Source organism: Loxodonta africana, chromosome 20, assembly GCF_030014295.1.
Source record: "Loxodonta africana isolate mLoxAfr1 chromosome 20, mLoxAfr1.hap2, whole genome shotgun sequence".
Lineage (NCBI taxonomy): Eukaryota > Metazoa > Chordata > Mammalia > Proboscidea > Elephantidae > Loxodonta > Loxodonta africana.
In genome coordinates this window covers 39,935,099-39,942,153 of record NC_087361.1, presented here as the reverse complement: position 1 = coordinate 39,942,153, position 7,055 = coordinate 39,935,099, and positions in this window count along the sequence as shown.

Here is a 7,055-nt window from a genome sequence, read left to right as displayed (position 1 = left end):
AAAACTCAACTCTTAATCAAATGAAATTATCTTTCTTTCTTTCTGCTTTCTGAAAATGGACGAAAAGATACAAAACGAATACATCGATCACTTCTTAGCATAGATTTTTGTGTTTGCTGTTTTTAGCCAAATGTACAAGTTGTAATTTTCTATAATAATGCTCATATGTTACAAACTGCAATGGATGTTTCAAGCCTTTCTCAAATTTTAGTTTAAAGCATACAATGTGTTTTGAGAATATCTGTCTTGGTAAAAACTAGTCTAATTCTAATATTAGCTCCAAATTTGTAATAAAATATTTTGCATGGCAAGGAACTATACAAATTCTTTCTACGACAACTTGAAGTTTAGGGAAAATTCTTGCTCATTTTAATGAATCTTTTTATTTGGAGGTTTTTAGGTCAAGGTGTCAAGTCTTGCTGAGCTGTAGCTGAATCAAAATGCTTTAAAAGAATCCCACAAATGCTTATCAGAACCAGCGAAATGCTTATCAGAAAAAAATTGTTAACTGTTCTCCCCAAGGCTGTGCCAGTTCCTTTCTTGTTAGTCTTCTCAAACTTGTTTTTAAAGTTAAATGTAAACACTCTGATCAGAGATGGCGAGCAGTTCCATGTTCTGTGTAGAAACTCAAAGTTATTTTTTAACTAGCCATGAAATGAAGAGTGCACGATTTTACTTCAGCTCATTAGAGAACATTCCAGAAAATCAGGGCAGATCAAATTTAGGAGAAAGACATCAAAGAAAGCAATTAAGTAAGAGACAGTATAAAGAAATTATGATGAGACATCAGAAGAGAGGAATGGTAAGGGAATTGGATGCTCCAGAAGGCATGTTGTTAAAAAGTGTTGGGTGGAAGTTACCAGCCCAGTTACAAAAAGAAAGTGATAGAACGTAATGATTGTGTTCTGCACACTGTTCTCTTACAGCTCTCCATTTGTGTGCAACCAGGCTTTTACACTGCTACATGCATGTTGTGTTGTTGTCATTAGGTGCCATCGAGTCGGTTCCGACTCATAGCGACCCTATGCACAACAGAACGAAACACTGCCCGGTCCTGAGCCATCCGCACAATCGTTGTTATGCCTGAGCCCATCTTTGCATCCACTGTGTCAATCCACCTCGTTGAGGGTCTTCCTCTTTTTCGCTGACCCTGTACTCTGCCAAGCATGATGTCCTTTTCCAGGGACTGATCCCTCCTGACAACATGTCCAAAGTATGTAAGACGCAGTCTCGCCATTCTTGCCTCTAAGGAGCTTTCTGGCTGTACTTCTTCTAAGACAGATTTGTTCATTCTTTTGGTAGTCCATGGTATATTCAATATTCTTCGCCAACACCACAATTCAAAGGGGTCAATTCTTCTTCGGTCTTCCTTATTCATTGTCCAGCTTTCACATGCATATGAAGTGATTGAAAACACCATGGCTTGGGTCAGGCACACCTTAGTCTTCAAGGTGACATCTTTGCTCTTAAACACTTTCAAGAGGTCCTTTCCAGCATGCATAGAGCTGGTTTATTTACTCCTTGCCAGTATTGCTCATTTCATATAAACATTCCCCTAATGATTTAAACACTTCTGGAAGTAATTATGTTTCTTAAAAGCAACTCTGTGCTTTCCAGCTAAGGTGTTATGAAGATTTTTGCCAGTTTTAAAAGTCAGACGTTTTCTACTGCTGTGCGGGCTCCTTATAATTCTCAGATTCTCAACAGAAATCTCTGTCAATAACCTAGTGTCTTAGAAACTTCACCATGTAGACATCTAAATATTTAGCTTCCTATCTGTCTGCCTATCTATTTATATCTATCTTATCTGCCTTAGAAGAAGGGGAATGTTTATATGAAATGAGCCATAGTGGTGAGGAGTAAATAAACCAATCTGTCTTAAGCTGGATTCTCTAGAGAAGCATATATATATATATATATATATATATATATATATATATATATGTATGTATGTATGTATATCTCAAAGAAATGGCTCACATGGTTGTAGAGGCTGGCAAGTCCCAAGTCCAGTGGTCAGGCGTCAGGCTGGAGGTTTCTTCTGACTCATGTATCTGCAAGCGCTGATGAATCCAAAATCAATAGGTCATATGGCAGGCTGCTGGCTCAGGCTGTGGAGGCTGATGAATTTTGAAATTGGCAGGCAATACAACCAGCCACTGGCTCAGGTCTCAAGAACTGGAGGTCAGATGATGATGAGCTGGATGCAGGATCCAGAGCAAGCGAGCAGGCTTTGCCAGAAAGTCCGTATATATATTGGGTACAGTCCACAGCCCTCAGGAAGCTCCCCATACAACTGATTCGCTGATCACATCAGATCAGGTCATGGAGGATAACGACATAATTACCAAATTACATCATTACATAACTGCCAGACCTTTGAGAATCATAGCCCTGCCAAGCTGACACACACTCTTAACTATTGTACTATCTCTTTCTCTATCTAAATACATGTATTTTTAGATGCTCACAGTCTGGTACAATTCTAGACAAACTCAGATACATTGGTATATTGGTCTATAACACCTTTTATAAACCCAAGTTTCAGCATCCCGAACTTGGGACAAAATTTGAGAAAAAGTTTCATTCTTTACAAGTAGAACAGGCTTGAATTAGAATGCTCTACAAACAGTGAACATTTCAGGTCTCCATTTCCAAAAATTAAAAGAAAGAGAAATCTGCTACTTTGAAGTCCTATCACTTTAAATTTTGTATCTTACAGCTTCATGCTTAAGTTCAAAATTTTAATTCTCAATTCATTGACAATGCAAATTATTTGCCAGCATTTGGAAGTCAAACAGGGTGAGAGGGGAGTGCCTTTATATATTCCAGGTTTAATATCTAGGCACCAGATGGAAACAATTCTAGAATGAAAGAAAGAAATCTGTTAGGATATTTTGGAGATCTGTTCAGTTCAGCATCACGTCACTGGTATGGAGGCCAATTTCTCAGAGGACTGATTTAAATTGCAGATACTGAAGTAGTGCTCTAATTTAACCCAGAAAATGCTGACTTTTAAAGTTACTTAAATTTTAACAGTTCTTTGGTTAAAAAAGTACCTATTTTGCTGTCACTAATGACTCTTTTGTGTACCTGAACAAAAAGGTAGAGGTGGATAAAGCCGGAAGAGAAATTTCTATGTAAGACTGAAACAGTAATAAAAAGTTTCACTGTTAATATCTGGAATTATAAAATTGTCTCATTTATTTTTGTTCTGAAAATCTTTTATCCAGTACAGTTCATGACATTTAATATTGTGAGAGTGAAAACAATAAAAATAAATAAATTAGCCTCTCTGTCTTTCAAGGGTGATTTTTAAGTGAATCTGAGCAGAAACAAAGGGCAAAAAATCTGCTTGGTAAATAATGGATGGTTGAGCTTTGACAATGAAAGACTGTGGAACTAGCTGGATACTAAGCAGTAAATCTCAGAGGGGGCCTCTTTCATATTCATACCTGTGTTTCTTGGCAAAATAAGTGTCAAAATTTGCAACCATATGACAGCAAAATTATGCATTACATGGTGAGTTATAGATTTTGGATGAAATCCAACTCAAATACTTTCATAAGAACTTGACAAGATAAACAAAACACATTGCTTTTCCAAACTGCAGTTTGTTTAAAATAAAAACAAAATGCTACTATTATAATAAATGATCAGAATGTCAATCTTCCCCACCTCCATTGCTAGTTTTTTCATTTCGTGAGAAATTGTGAGAGGACTTAATACTGTTTTATGTTGTCATCTATATACAATGTGCTGAGACTTTAAAATAAACAAGGATGGAACTAATAGAAAACAGGCAGTGGGCTGCAGCTAGTGCATATATTTTGAGTGGGGAGAATAAAGGGAGTCGGGAAATGAATATCACCTTCAACCCTCTGACTTGGCTCCACACTCTTTTTGCTATATATTTGGACTTAAGAGCAGAGATATGGAAAGAAGGCAAGGGGAAATGGAAACCAGTTTAAAAGCAACAAAGAAGAATGAAAAGAGAAAAGTAGGAAGAAATAATGATGAAGAAACTACTCTTCTGAGTCATCTTTGAGGTTGAGTTCTTGGTTTCTGAAGAAAGGATATTACCCAATGACCTTTGCTGTCTTCAAAAGAGTCATGTCAACTTATACCCGTAGCTTTGAATCAAACCATGAGCTAACTAGAAAATATATTTTATGGCACTGGGGTTATCTCTGAGCAATTTAGAGGGTGAAGAGGAGTAATTTAAATTTCCTCATATGAACTTTACCCATAGGTTGCACACTTTTTTACTGTTAAGGCAGATGGGACTATTTGCAGGTGCTTCGAAGAGGTGGAATTACAACTGCCAAAGGACATAAAGCAAAGTCCATGAAACAAGTCCTCTATTTGCAACTAGCTATGTTATGTGACCTAATCATACCTATGTTTTTTCTTGGCATTGCAGTTTTCTGGTCTATAAAATGAGATTGGTTTAGATGAACTCTAAGGTCTCTTCAAGCTCTTAGAATAGCTGGTTCTATGTCTCCTTTATTCCAAGAACTGAAACAGCTGTGCCTCTTGAGTGCACTGAGTGCATATAATAAATACCAAGCAAAGACCTGTGAATATTTGATTATCCTCCCTCACATTTGCCATTTTTCTTATCTCTGTTCTGTAGAATTGTAGAATTCTGCGCCTTACAAATTTAATATTTCTAAAGCTTTGATTGGACTATTCAGTTGATAATATTTGACCTGTTGATTAGCTGAGTTAATGAAAATAGACAGTCCTTCTGGAAGCATGGAGATACCTTTATGAGGCAGGTTATCCTAGCGGATTGATGGAGTGGGGATCTACATTAGGGTTGATAATATGCGAAGTACAAAAAAGTGGAGCAATAGTGATTCAAACAGGTACAGAGGAGAAGGGTCAATTATGACCCATCTTACATATTGGAGGATTTTATTTTTTTAAAGGATGAACAGTTGCTGAGAACTATGTGTCTCTGTGCTCTGGGGGAGCTGTCTTCACACTGTGAGTTCAGAGAGTTAGTTCTTAACCCTTTCAAGATCCAATTATCTTCTGCTTTGAATTTTTTTGATATTATGTGTTTTCATTAATGGAAATATGCTGAGTCATGGAGAGTATTTAAATTTTGGGCTGGTAATATGAATTTTGAGAAATATTATCTAGAACTACATGGTTATCACAGAACTTTTAAGGTTCTCGAACCCCATGACTAGCATGCACCCATCTGTACCTCTGGACTTTGGTTGCTGATTTTCTTTTTCTTTCCTTTTTTTTTTTTAAATTGTGCTTTAGGTGAAAGTTTACAGTTCAAGTTAATTTCTCATGCAAAAATTTATACACATATTGTTATGTGACCCTAGTTGCAATCCCTATAATGTGATAGCACACTCCCCCTTTCTGCCCCGTGTTTTCCCTGTCTGTTCAACCAGCTCCTATCCCTTTCTGCCTTCTCATCCAGCCTCCCGGCAGAAGCTGCCTCTTTAGTCTTGTGTATCTACTTGAACTAAGAAGCACATTCTTCACTAGTATTATTTTGTGTTTTAAAGTCCAGTCTAATCTTTGTCTGAAGAGTTGACTAAGGCAATGGTTTAGTTCTGGATTAACAAGACAGTCTGGGGACCATGTCTTCTAGGGTTCCTCTAGTCTCAGTCAGACCATTAGCTCTGTCTTTTTTTACATGAATTTGAGTTTTGCACCACATTTTTCTCCTGCTCTATCAGGGACTCTCTGCTGTGTTCCCTGTCAGGGCAGTCATTGGTGGTAGTCAGGCACCATCTAGTTCTTCTGGTCTCAGGCTGATGGAGTCTCTGGTTTCTGTGGCCCTTTTGTCTCTTGGGTTAACATTTTCCTTGTGTCTTTGGTGTTCTTCATTCTTCTTTGCTCCAGGTGGGTTGGGGCCAATTGATGCCTCTTAGATGGCTGCTTGCAAGCTTTTAAGACTCCAGATGCCACTCACCAAAGAGGGATGTAGAACGTTTTCTTAAAGAACTTTGTTATGCCAATTGACCTAGATGTCCCCTGAAACCATGGTCCACAGACCCCCACCCCTTCTACTCTGTCCCTCAAAGCGTTTGGCCCTGTTCAGGGAACTTCTTAGCTGTTGGTTTAGTCCATTTGTGCTGGCTTCCCCTGTATTGTGTGTTGTCCTTCCCTTCACCTAAGGCAATTCTGGTCTACTATCTAAGTGGTATAGTGGTTAAGAGCTACAGCTGCTAACCAAAAGGTCAGCAGTTGGAATCCACCAACTGCTCCTTGGAAACCCCATGGGTCAGTTCTACTCTGTTCAAAGGGTGGCTCTGAGTTGGAATCGACACAAAAGCAACAGGTTTGGTTTGATTTTTTTTGGATACAGTAGTTAGTGAATTCCCTTCTCCCGCCCTCCCCACCCTTTTAACCATCAAAGAATGTTTTCTTCTGTGTTTCAACCTTTTCTTTAGTTCTTATAATAGTGGTCCAATACAATATTTGTATTTTTGCTACTGACTAATTTCACTCAGCATAATGCCTTCCAGATTCATCCATGTTGTGAGATGTTTCGAGGATTCAAAATTGTTCTTTATCGTTGCATAGTATTCTGTTGTGTGAATATACCATAATTTGTTTATCCATTTGTCTGTTGATGGGCCCCTAGGTTGTTTCCATCTTTTTGCTATTGTAAACAGCACTGCAACGAACATGGGTATGCATATATCTATTCTTGTGATAGCTCTTATTTCTCTAGGATATATTCGAAGGAGTGAGATTGCTAGATCCTATGACACTTCTATTTCTACCTTTTTAAGGAAGTGCCAAAACGATTTCCAGAGCGGTTGTACCATTTTACATTATAAGTGTTCCAGTCTCTCCACAACCTCTCCTGTGTTTATTATTTCGTGTTTTTTGGATTAGTGCCAGCCTCACTGGGGTAAGATGGTATCTAATTGTACTTTTGATTTGCATCTGTTTTAATGGCTAATGATCGTGAGCATTTCCTCATTTATCCGTTAGCTGCCTGAATGTTTTCTTTGGTGAACTGTCTGTTCACATCCTCTGTCCACTTTTTAGTTGGGTTGTTTGTGTTTTTGTTG